This window comes from Herpailurus yagouaroundi, unplaced genomic scaffold (assembly GCF_014898765.1).
Source record: "Herpailurus yagouaroundi ecotype Mexico unplaced genomic scaffold, PumYag 100, whole genome shotgun sequence".
In the NCBI taxonomy this organism is placed as follows: domain Eukaryota; kingdom Metazoa; phylum Chordata; class Mammalia; order Carnivora; family Felidae; genus Herpailurus; species Herpailurus yagouaroundi.
The window spans coordinates 86,704,281-86,717,479 of NW_024412391.1; the positions used below are offsets into that span (position 1 = coordinate 86,704,281).

Consider the following 13,199-nt stretch of genomic DNA (forward strand, 5'->3'; position numbering starts at 1 on the left):
CTCGAAAATGCACTCTGAGAGGAGACCCACAGGCTCCTGTCTATAAGGCCTGGAGAGACGGGGACTCTTGTGGGGAGCAGAAGCACCGAACAACACCGGCCCCAGTGAGGTGGGGTTACACGAGCCAAACAGAGAATGGAACATCTTCCTCTTTATCAGAAAGGGAAGTACCAGTACGGACTAGGGAAGGGGAAACCTTACACTCATTTTGCCATGAGATATCGATACCCACACAGATTGCACCACAGCAAATCATTCGTGCCAAGAATCATACTTTGGTTTCCAAATACTGAGTTCATTTTTCTTTTTTTTTCTTTAAGTGTATTTATTTATTTTGACAGAGAGAGACTACGAGCAAGAGAGGGGGAGAAAAAGAGAATCCCAAGCAGGCTCTGCATGGTCAGTGCGGAGCCCAACGCGGGGCTTGAACTCACGAACCATGAGATCATGACTGGATCTGAAATCAAGAGTCAGATGCTTAACCAACTGAGTCACCCAGGTGCCCCCTCAGTTTGTTTTTCTATATGATTTTCCCATCTTAAATCTTACCATAGTAACTAAACTTAGTGTGGTAATCATTTTGTAATACATGCATATATCAAATTGTTGTGTTGTACACCTTAAGCTTATACAATGCCATCTGTTAATTAAACTAATGGGGCGGAACTCTCTTAGACTTCAGCGTACCTGAGCACATGTTTATAGAATCCTTTTGAGGCCTTGAGTGAAAGATACCACAGAAGTGTGAAGTAATATATGTTTTCCTATAGGAGCACCTGGGTGGCTTAGTTGAGCATCCGACTTCAGCTCAGGTCATGGTCTCATGGTTCATGAGTTCAAGTCCCACATGGGGCTCGCTGCTGTCAGCACGGAGCCCACTTTGGATCCTCTCTGCCACTCCCCTGCTCATGCTCTCTCTTTCTCTCTCAAATGTACATAAAACATTTTTTTAAAATATGTTTTCCTATAGAATCATTGGTTGTCATTAGGAAGAGAAGTTTATCTTAATCCTATTTCTTACCTTAGAATCAACTCCTGAAAAAGCTAATAATATTCCTTCTCTGGTCCTACTGCTTCCAGAGGCTGAATTCAATTAGCAGCAAAATGTCTAAATCATGGTTCCAAAGAATGCTGAGATAAATGGAACCAATACAGAAGATCCAGGAGAAAACGCTGTTCTTTGTTGGCCAAGGAATGAGCTGCTGTCGGGGTTATACTAAGCAAAAAAATTAAAATTAAATTAAAAGGGCACCTGGGTGGCTCAGTTTGTTAAGTGTCGGACTCCGGCTCAGGTCATGATCTCACAGCTCGTGAGTTCGAGCCCTGCGTCGGGCTCTCTGCTGACAGCTCAGAGCCTGGAGCTTCCTTCCTCTCTCTCTGCCCTTCCCACACTTGTGTGTGCTCTCTCTCACTCTCTCTCTCTCTGTCTCTCTCTCTCTCAAAAATAAATAAACATTTTTAAAAATTGAAAAAATAAAATTAAGTTAAAGATGCCGAGACAGGGCTCCCTTCCCACCACCTTCCCCTCCCCCGTGTCTCACAGAGGACCTTGAAACAAGGAGGAAGTGTGGTAGGGAGAGAAGAATAAGTCATTTCAAGTCAACAACTCTGCTCCTGGTGCTACTGTATTCAGGGTTCACCCCATGTGGGAGATTCCATGCTCAGCCTCCCTCCTGAGAGCCAGAGAATAGCCTGAGCAGAAAATGACAGCATCTGCACACCGTATGTGGATACCAGGCCAGATAGGGCCAGACAAGCTGGTGAATTACTTGGTTCAAAAGTAATGTGCAAAGTAATGTCCCTTGGTGACACGCACATTCCTTTAAGGAAGTGCCTGCCCATAACCACGCCGCAAGGATGCACGTCAACCAAGCCATCAGCAACATGTTTCTCTCTGGGTCTGCGCTTTTTGTGGACTAGACTTCAGAAAAGACAGCACTGATGGTGGAGATGTCAGATTTCCCTTCTTCCCCATCTCACCCCCAAAGTCACTTCCCACAGACCCTCCAGGACCTCCCAGGGCACCTTCTTTCTGTGCACCTGACTCCTTCCAGAATATTTGTCATTCTTTAACCTGGCAGCCTCTGTTTTTCAGGCTGCTGGCATTTCCATTTCCTTGTAGCATAGCTTTTTTACTTCACCGCCTGCTCTTCTCCTTTCTGGCCCCTCAAAAGCTCAATGGAAGGCACTTGTTCCCATTTTTAAATCTACAGTCTCGGGGCGCCTGGGTGGTGCAGTCGGTTAAGCGTCCGACTTCAGCCAGGTCACGATCTCGCGGTCCGTGAGTTCGAGCCCCGCATCCGGCTCTGGGCTGATGGCTCGGAGCCTGGAGCCTGTTTCCGATTCTGTGTCTCCCTCTCACTCTGCCCCTCCCCCGTTCATGCTCTGTCTCTCTCTGTCCCAAAAATAAATAAAAAACGTTGAAAAAAAAATTTAAAAAAAAAATAAATAAATCTACAGTCTCTGTTCTGAGATTTTATTTTCCTGGTAATGGCCCTAGCAAAAAACACTTCTGAGCACGTTGGGGACTCCTAGGAAAGGAGGGTTGCATGAAATAATAAAGCCCGAGCTGGTGGGAATTCTGATCCCGGTCACCCTGCCATGTGTGGGCACGGAGAGATGAAACTGCTTTTGCCTAGTCTGCTCCCGGGGGAAGGAGTTTCAGGGGACCTTATCTTCTTCTCTTGCTACCCTTGCCCAATCAACATTCCTGGGTACCTCCAATGGTGAGAGCAGGACTGAAGCCACTCCAAAAAGCAATTTCATGTGAGATTTGTTTTCATTTTCCTTTAGAAAAACTGTGAATATTTTTTGCCACTGGAGACCTCAGGAAAGCTACCATGTGCTCCGTAGCTTTAGGGAGCGTCAACTCTCCCCGGAAGGGACCTAGACAATGTGATGGGGGGCAATCCTTAGCGTCAGCTGGTAACGGGACACAGTAGGGGCAACGGTTGCCCTTCTTTCCTTTAACCCACCGGTTAAACGAAGAGCATGGCCCTGGTCTCAGTCCCAGGTAAGAGCGCGGAGTAGTTCCAAGTTCAGTCCTCTAGCGCCACCTGGTGTTAATTTATCTAATCACTCTTTATCCAATTCAACGAAAAATCCCTTTATAAATTTCTCTTTAAAAGTGCTAACTTCACAAAAGTCTGATGAACACAGCGCCAAGTTCACGTGTGTGGGTAACGCTCAGAGGAAAGGACGTTAGCATTGCTGTTCCCTTGGTGACTCAACAGGGCATGGCACCCGTAACCACTAGAGCAAGCTTGTTTTTCTTGTCATGGCTGTTATACCAAAAGAACTCAAAAGATGTGGGTTTAAGAGAATTTGTAGTGTCTATGATATAGTAGCTCCTGAAAATTATCAATGAATTGCCTTTTATGAGCCACAAATAACAGTTACTTGAAAATCGAACAAATACAGTTTTATTATTAAAGAGATGGTGACTTGAGTAAGTAAAATCCTAAAGGCAAGCTTTCCCTAATTGAATTTTATCCCTAACAAAAGGTCTTTCAAAATATCAAGTTTGTTTCTTTCCTCAGTTGAGAATACCTCTGTAAAATAGGGATGTTAGTAGCCATCCTTCCCTGAGAAAAGACAATAAAGAAGCTCTGATAGTTTCAGAATTACCTCAAGGCCTTGATGTTATCAGTCTGAAAATAAAACATAAACACCTACTCCAAACTCAGGGTGTACCTTCAAGCTGATATACGGGTTTTATCATTGTACGTTTTCCTAAAATTGAGTGCATGCATGGCAAAACGCATATATTAAAGCCAGACTGCATTACACATGCAAATTTACTTTATAAGTGACTACATGTTTGCAAACTCTTGCATTTAACCCATCCCCAAGGACTCAAGGTCTGAAAGAAATTAATGAGGGCTCTGTCTATTTCATAATGAGAAATACATCATCTGAAAAAAAGTCCTCCAGGGGTATATTGTTCTGTACTGGAGGGGGCAAGCTAAGAAGGAATCCTCTAAACAAGAATGAATGTAATCCAAACAACTTTGGAGCACTTCCTGCCTGCCAGCACTGTTCTCGGTGTTTAACATGTGTCTCCCACGTAATCTTCCCCAAACCTGATGAGATGGATTCTTGTGATTCTTTGTCACAAATTAGCTCTTACACAATTGATGATAGAGAGTGGGGTTTGTAACACATGATGCCAGCCCACGCCTGATTCTTCCCAGCACGCTAATACCTTAAAGTGATCAGAGACAAACGTTCTCACAGTCAAAGAGGAGGCTTAGCAATAAATAGAGACTTTGAAAAAAAGGGGAGGAAGTATCAAACTGCCATTCTTTACTGCAAGTGAAGCCTGGTTTCCAGGCTTCAGAACCACTAAGTTTTCCACCATGTTGATCCGTTTGGGAATCATGCTAGTACTTTCATTATGATTGGTACTCTTTCATTAGCACTCTGATTACAGAATCCCGTAGGTTTTATTTGGGATGCCCATCAGCCCTGTTACTTTTAGTGCATGATTTTGCAAAACGTGGGTTTTTTAGGAATGCGTGAATGGCATACATCATCATTCCCATTTTACAGCTAAGAGAACTGAGGCATCAAGCATTGAACTAACAGTCTTTCCAAAATCACACAGCAATTACACGATGAAGCCACAGTTGACACCCACTTTGACTGGAGATTCTTATTTTCTAGCCCCTAAATGTGAAATTTTGAATGAATATTAACATATGTGGTAGTTTTTCAAAATGTCCACAGGTTCGTTTATTCTCCTCTCTTCAAAAGGTAGAACGTGGTCCCCACTACTCCCTTGAGTGTGGGCCGGACTTCACTCGTTCTACCCAATAAAATATGGCAGAAGGGGTGTGTGCGGCTACCTGGAAGACGATGTGCTTGGACTACGTTAAAGTTCAAAGTTTTCTTGCTGTAACCAATACCATTAAGAATGTGAATAGGATATATGAGGACTTTAAGAGACAAAACAGACGAACGTAAGGGAAGGGAAGCAAAAAGAATATAAAAACAGGGAGGGGGACAAAACATAAGAGACTCTTAAACATGGAGAACGAACAGAGGGTTGCTGGAAGGGTGGTAGGAGCGGGGATGGGCTACATGGGTAAGGTGCATTAGGAATCTACTCCTGAAATCACTGTTGCATGATATGCCAACTAACTAGGATGTAGATTTAAAAATTAACTAATTAATTTAAAAAATAAAAAATAAATTTTATCCATTTAAAAAAAGAGAATGTGAACAGGATAAAATATTTGCAATTCATATATCTGATAAGGAACTTGTATCCAAGATATATAATTATTTTTAAAAAAATTCATACAACTCAATAACAAAAAGAACAGGCCAAATTTATAAATGGGCAAAGAATTTGAGGGTACATTTCTCAAGAGAAATGGCCCGTACACACATTAAAAGTTAGTTGTTTAACGTCATTAATCGTGAGAGAAATGTAAATCAAAACCACTGGTTCATGCCCATAGGATGGCTATACTGAAAACCACAGCTCATAAGTATTGGTCAAGGGTATGAAAAATTGGAACCCTCATACACTGCTGATGGGAATATAAAATGGTGCAGCCACTTTGGAAAACAGGCAGTTCCCCAAAATGTTAAACATAGAGTTACCATATGACCCAGCAATTCCTCCCCCATATATATACCCAAGAGAAGTGAAAATAAATGTCTGCAACAAAAAGATGTACATAAATGTTCCCAGCAGCATAAGCCTTTTAGCCCCAAAGTACAAACAACCCAATGTCCATCATCTGATGCATGGATAAACCAAATGTTATGCATTTAATGAATATTATTCAGCAGTAAAAAGAAAATACTTATCAGAGGAGGACTAAATAAAGGAAAAGTTCTGCAAAATCCAAGGGAAGAGGGCTCCAGAGACATTGGGTTTTGTATTGCCTAAGCCAACTGGGGCTTCTTTGTCGCAGATCTGGAATAATGGATGTAAAAGGCAGCACTACCCTCTGACCAGGGAAACCGAGTCACAGGCCTCACTCGCTTGGTGTCAGATGAGTTCCAAGACAAGGAACTAACTTCGCCCTTGCAGAACTGGGAGTCTGTGAGCTCTCCCTGGACCAAAGTGGCTACTGTTCTGACACGGGCATCCTTCACCGGGGCCACTCTCTGAGCACAGGGTCTGACACTGACCCAGAGGGAGGGATGTCTCCAGAGGGGAAAAAATCCAGATGTGGTTTCAGCCTGTCCAGTCATGAGAACTCAGCCCTTACCTTGACTGATTCTGACAACAAAAATAAGTCAGATATGGGGTACCTGGGTGGTTCAGTCAGCTAAGCATCCAACACTTGATTTCGACTCAGGTCATGATCTCACAGTTTGTGGGATGGAGTCTGACATCAGGCTCTGCACTGATAGCACAGAGCCTCATTGGGATTCTCTCTCTGTCTCTCTCTGTCTCTCTCTCTCTCTCTCTCTCTCTCTCTCTCTGGCTCTCTTTCTGTCTCTCAAAATAAATAAATAAACATTTTTTAAAAATACATCAGGGGCGCCTGGGTGGCGCAGTAGGTTGAGCGTCCGACTTCAGCCAGGTCACGATCTCGCGGTCCGTGAGTTCGAGCCCCGCGTCAGGCCCTGGGCTGATGGCTCAGAGCCTGGAGCCTGTTTCCAATTCTGTGTCTCCCTCTCTCTCTGCCCCTCCCCCGTTCATGCTCTGTCTCTCTCTGTCCCAAAAATAAATAAATGTTGAAAAAAAAAATACATCAGATGAGAACAGTAGACCTGCTTCTTAAATACCTCTTAATGTTCTGGGTACTGCACAATGTGGGGTTCCAGATGTTTTTGCTTTTTAATAAAGAGGCATATAAAAAAAGAGATAGAGAAAATATTAAGAAAATGCTATAACATGGATGACCCTTGAAAACATTTTCACAAGTGAAAGAGGTCAGACACAAAAGGCCACATATTGTATGATTCCATTTATACAAAATGTCCCAACAGGCAAGTTTATAGAGACCAAAGGGTGATAGTGGTGGCCAGAGAAGTGGGAAGAGGAGAGAATGGGGAGTGACTGCTTTCTGTTTGGAGAACTGAAAAGTTCTGGAACCAGGTAGTAGTGACTGAATATCCTAAAACACTGAATTGTATACTTTAAATGGGTGAGTTGTATGGTAGGTGAATAATATCTCAAAAAGCTATCTTTTTAAAAAGGATGGATATAAAAGGCAACACTACAGTCTGACCAGGAAAACTGAGTCACAGACCTCATTCGCTGGAAGTCAGATAAGTTCCAAGACAAGGAACTAACTTCACCCACAATAACAATGTGATGTCTGCCCTGCTCCTGCTCTCTTTCCTATGCATAGTGTGACATCACTCTCTCCTTCCCCTGTGGGGAAGCCTGCTGCCATGTTGGAAAAAGTCCACATGGCAGGGAACCAAAGCCTCTAGTTAATAGCCATGGGAGTTGTCTTGAAAGCAGATCTTTCCATCTGAGCCAGGCCTTCAGGTGACTGAAGCCCTGATTGAGATCTTGACTGTAATCTTATGAGATACCCTGAGCCTGAACCAGCAGCTGAGACATTCCTAGGGGCCCCCACCCTTCACACCACGTGAGATGATAACTTAAGTTTGTTGCTGTAGGCTGCTAAGTTTTGGGGTAATTTGTTACACAACAGTAGACGCACAGGCTTACCCCCAATTTTATCGCACTTCACAGATTGTGCTTCACAGATACCATGTTTTTTATGATGAAAGTTTCTGGCAACCCTACATGAAGCAAATATGTCAGCACCCTTTTTCCAACAACGTTCGCTCACTTTGTCTCTATGTCACATTTTGGTAATTCTCGTAGTATTTCAGACTTTTTAATTATTATTACTTATTATATTTCTGATGGTGATCTGTGATCACATTACAACTTGCTGAAAGCTCAGATGGTGGCTAGTATTTTTCAGCAATAAAGTAATTTTTTAATGTTTATTTATTTTTTGAGAGAGAGAAAGAGAACATGGGTGAGGGGCAGAGAGAGGGAGACAGAGGATCTGAACTGGGCTCTGCACTGACAGCAAGGACCCTGATTCAGGGCTCGAACTCACGAACTGTGGGATCATGACCTAAGCCAAAGTCGGACACTCAACCAACTGAGCCACCCAGGTGCCCCAGCAATGAAGTATTTTTAATTGAGGTATGTACATTGTTCTTTTAGACACAATGCTAGGATTGCACACTTAAGTGACTGCAGTGTAGTGCACACCTAACTTTTATACGCACTGGGAAACCAAAAAGTTCATTTGACTTGCTCTATGGCAATAATCACTTTATTGCAGTGGTCTGGAACTGAACCCACAGAATCTCCAAAGGATGACTGTGTTCTTAAGTGAAAAAAGCAAGTAGCACAACATCACGCGCACTATGATTCCTTTTCTTGTTTAAAATATATCTATGCAGGGGCGCCTGGGTGGCTCAGTCAGTTAAGCGTCCGACTTCGGCTCAGGTCATGATCTCGCAGTCCGTGAGTTCAAGCCCCGCATCAGGCTCTGGGCTGACAGCTCAGAGCCTGGAGCCTGTTTCAGATTCTGTGTCTCCCTCTCTCTCTGACCCTCCCCCGTTCATGCTCTGTCTCTCCCTGTCTCAAAAATAAATAAACATTAAAAATATATATATATATATCTATGCATATGTAGGAAAAAAATCACAGGCAATCACTACCTCTAGGTCGACAGGATTATTTGTATTTTTTTCCTTTTAACTTCTCTTTATTTTCCAACTTTCCATAATGAATCTTTTGTGAGAAAAAGCAATTGATGTTACTTTTAATTTTTTTTTTAGATTAAATGGAGGGCAGGGTGGGGAAAGAGACTTTTTTCCTGAAGTAGAGTTGACACACAGGGTGACATTCATTTCAGGTATATGACAGTGAGTCCACTACTCTGTACCTTATGTTATGCTCACTATAAGCATAGCACCTTCTGTCACCACACGACACTATTACAGCACCATTTTCTATGCTCCCTATGCTGCACTTCTCATGACTTATTCATTCCATGACAGGAAGCCTGTACCTCCCACACCCTTTCACCCATTTTGCCCATCCTCTCACCTCCGGCAACCACCAGTCTGTTCTCTGTATTTATGGGTCTGTTTCTTTTTGTTTGTCCATTTGTTTTGTTTTTTAGATTCCACATATGAGCGAAATCATATGGTATTTGTCTTTCTCTGTCTGACTTATTTCACCGGCCCTCTAGGTCAGCCATGTTGTCCCAGATGGCAAGATGTCCTTCCTTTCACGGCTAAACAATATTCCATTGTGGGGACAGACTTTGACAATAACTCAGGGGGGAGATGAGGACTTGGGCCAAAGCAATACTGGTGTGCAACAAAGAAAGTACAAGCGATGTTTTGAAAGAGGAGAGAAGGTCATGAACGACCTAAGTCAGGTGATGAAAGGACAGGGGGAAATCAGGTCTATACAGATTAAGTCACCCTGTGTTGTGATTTACAATCTTAGGAACACTTGTCATCACCTAGGGCTGGAGGAAGGCTGTGACTTTGAATGTACTCCATCTGTGGCATCGTTACTGTTTATTACAGATTTTCTTAACACTTTTTAAGTATTCATTTATTATTTTTGAGAGAGAGTGCAAGCAGGGGAGGGGCGGAGAGAGTGGGAGACAGAGAATCTGCAGTGGCTCTGTGCTGACAGCGTAGAGCCCAATGCGGGGCTGGAACTCATGAACTGTGAAGTCACATCCTGAATGCAAGTCCCACACTCAACCGACAGAGCCACCCAGGCGCCCCTTAAACGTTTCCTAGGTGCCGGCAGTGAGCTCCACACTCAAGTATAATTCTTGGTTATTCCTCACAACTTTTCCTGTAAGTATTCTTTCCACGTTTTAGAGTAGAGAGGAGGAAACTGTGTTCAAAGAGGTGAAGTGACTTGTTCAAAGCGGCACAGCTACTTACTTGCAGAGTATGGCCTGAGTCTGGCAAAGGCAGCAGACTGTCCCTCCAGCGTCTCCCAGGGAAGAGCTGTGCTGAAGGCAGAGTGATGCTTCTCTGTGCCCCAGAAATTTGGGGGAGCTGGAAGGAGCCAGCCACAAGTTCTGCTGCTAACAGTGCCACTGTCTTCTGGAAAGGGCTTTCTGTCACCAACTGGAACTATTGCAGCATCAATAACCCAAAGCCACGGACACTGGCAGGCTGTAAATAATTTAAAAGTATAAACTAGGTCCATCCCTATTACTGGGAACCAGTTAGACTATAATTCCTCTTCTATTTGTTAAAATGGATGGGGCGCCTGGGTGGCTCAGTCGGTTGGGCGTCTGACTTCAGCTCAGGTCATAATCTTGCGGTTCATGAGTTTGAGCCCCACATCGGGCTCTGTGCTGACAGCTCAGAGCCTGGAGCCTGCTTCGGATTCTGTGTCTTCCTCTCTCTCTGACCCTCCCCTGCTCACGTTCTGTCTCTGTCTCAAAAATAAATAAACGTTTAAAAATAAATAAATAAATAAAATGGAGCCACATGTTTAAATAAAGACTATGACTAACAAGAATAGAAAGAATAGCTCAGGTAAACATTTTGTTAAGTTTTAAAACCACTCTCACATCGTGGCCACCGAGGTTCAAGCCCAGGGGTGGGGGGTTGTGGGTCTGGTGTGGGTTTGCCACACTGGTGTTTTTCTCCACTGCTGCTCACATGAAGGAAGCCGGCAATTGTTCGGTGACAGGAAACAAGGAAACAACAGTGCTTCTAAACAGCAGACTCTGGAATCCAGTCTGCGGGAATATTCCACAGAAGAATAGGAGCCTCACCAAGTGGTAGGAACACGTTAAATAAATAATGGTTTCCAGAAACAGGAGACCAAGAAACAGACGTTTCTCAGGCTCTTGGAGATGTTTACAGGAATATGAGTAGAAGAAAAATAGAGATGCTTTCTACCATGCTTCCCTTATTATGGATGAAAAGCCAAGAAGAAAAATGACAGGGAAGACGAGAAATGAGAAGGATCTTGAAAGAGCCCTGGGGAAGGGACGTGCGGGGAGAGGGCCCCGGCTGGGGTGCAGCCCCCAGGAAGCGAGAACAAAGATGAAGGAAGGAAGTAAAGAAAAGAAGGAGGGGGGTAAGCGAGGAGGAGGATGAGAGTCCCTGAGCTCGCACCAGGACCCCAGAGAGCCCTTCACACCCGAAGAAAGAGGGACTTTCTCCAAGAAGCCTTTATTTACATTTTCCCCTTAGATCCACATTTCCCGCAGGGAATTTCTGAGAAGGGGGAAAACGCCTCCGGTTGTCAGCAAACACCAGGAGTTTTGAGAAGGATGCTCTTAATTAGAGTGAACAGCAAGTCTTGCGCTATGGGCCGGCTTCTCCCTGTGATTCTACACCCACACTCACACACTCACACCTCTCCTTTGGGCACCCCCAACCCACGCTGTCAGGGTCTTCCCGCCCTGCCCTGTGCTTTGTCCCACAGTAGACCGACCACCTGGGGCCTTACCTTCCTCGGGAGCCGTGCCCAGCGCCTTGGGATTCCAATACCGCTCCCTCCAGAAAATGTGTTCGTCCCGTGTACTCTCCTAGAGAAGCAGTTTAAGATTTGACTTAAACTTATTTACTTACTTAGTCTAAGTAACCTAAACTTACTTAAAATCCAAAAGAAAAATCGAGTTGATTATATATCACGTTTCAAAAGAAAACTTGTGGGGCACCTGGGGGGTTCAGTCGGTTAAGCGTCTAACTCTTGATTTCAGCTCAGGTCATGATCTCATGGTTCGTGAGACTGAGCCCTGAATCCCCATATAGTGCTGAGAACACAGAGCCTGCCTGGGATTTTCTCTCTCTCTCTGCCCCTCCGCCCCCCCTCAAAATAAACTTTTTTTTTTTTTTAAAGAAAACTAGAGGAAAGAAGGAAGAACAGAAGGGAAAGAGGGAAACAAATATATAAACCTTGCTAAGAGCCTGCAGGATGCAAATACTATGCTAAGTGTCTTAACCCATTTGGGCTGCTGTAACAAATACCATAGACTGGGTAGCTTGTAGACAAGCGAAATTTATTTCTTACAGTTTGGGAGGCTGGGAAGGGGTGAGAGAACTCCCTGAGGCCCCTTTCATAGGGGCATTAATCCCATCCATGAGGGCTCCAGCCTCATAACCTAATGACCTCCCAAGGCCCCACCTCCTAATGCCCATCACCTTAGGGGTTAGGGTTTCAACATAGGAATTGTGCGGGGACACAAACGTTCAGATCATTGCACTAAGTATTCTACATTTGTCCCCTCATGTATTCCTCAGAATATAAGGAGGTCTTTTTTGAAGATAAGGAAACATTAGATCATATCCAAAAGCCACAGTTAACTCAGAACCAGATTCGAATCAGATATTCCAGGCTCTGAGTATGAAATTGAGAAATGTGTGTGATGGAAGAGAGGTTCCTAAATGGAAACCTTACTGAGCACAGCGCCCCCTGGGGGCAGCTAGAGGAGTATGTGGCCACTCTGGCCTCTCACTGAAAAACAACAAGCTCCCAACTTCAGCAATGTTTGATTTTGCCTCGTTCACAGACTCCATTTTGTTCCCTATTCTTGTTTGACTTCTTTCCTTATGTTTGTATGCTAACCAGTCCTATTTCGAGTATTCTTCAAAGCCTTCGCAAATCTCTGCAAAAAAAAGAAATTAAAATTTGTTTAAGAAACTCCCTTTAAAAAACATAAACTAATTAGGGGCGCCTGGGTGGCGCAGTCGGTTAAGCGTCCGACTTCAGCCAGGTCACGATCTCGCGGTCCGTGAGTTCGAGCCCCGCGTCAGGCTCTGGGCTGATGGCTCAGAGCCTGGAGCCTGGAGCCTGTTTCCGATTCTGTGTCTCCCTCTCTCTCTGCCCCTCCCCCGTTCATGCTCTGTCTCTCTCTGTCCCAAAAATAAATAAAGGTTGAAAAAAAATTTTTTTTAAACATAAACTAATTAAAAAGAAATGTACTGACAATGTAGAGTCCAAATTCCCCTGGACCAGGGTGGCCCAATTGCAATGACAGTGGATGGAGTACCCAGTTGATGGGTCGGAGTTGTGAGAGGGACCTAAGCCTGGCTCCATTTCTCCAAATCACACTTAATCTGCCATTGGTTTCCTGAATGAGTATGGCCAGATGGTCAGTTGTTACTCTGCAAAGTGTGATAATAGCACTCCCCACAAGGTGTTCTAGAAAGGTTTTGAAGTGCTTGGGTGAAAAGAACCATAATATATATATATATAT

At 44.0% G+C, this 13,199-nt stretch overlaps 1 long non-coding RNA gene across 2 annotated transcripts in view; it reads right to left on the bottom strand.

Moving 5' to 3' along the window:
* Window positions 1–8,542: 8,542 nt before the first annotated feature.
* Window positions 8,543–13,199, bottom strand: part of LOC121028923 (uncharacterized) — a 48,575-nt gene continuing 43,918 nt past the window's right edge. Inside the window, exons 4-5 of one of the 2 annotated variants that reach the window (XR_005789501.1) lie at window positions 11,450–11,528; window positions 8,543–8,577 (exon numbers count right to left, since the gene is read on the bottom strand). This is a non-coding gene — a long non-coding RNA (uncharacterized LOC121028923). Of the gene's footprint in view, window positions 8,578–10,376; window positions 10,421–11,449; window positions 11,529–13,199 lie in introns of those variants that run through there. The other variant, XR_005789500.1, reaches the window with a different exon arrangement.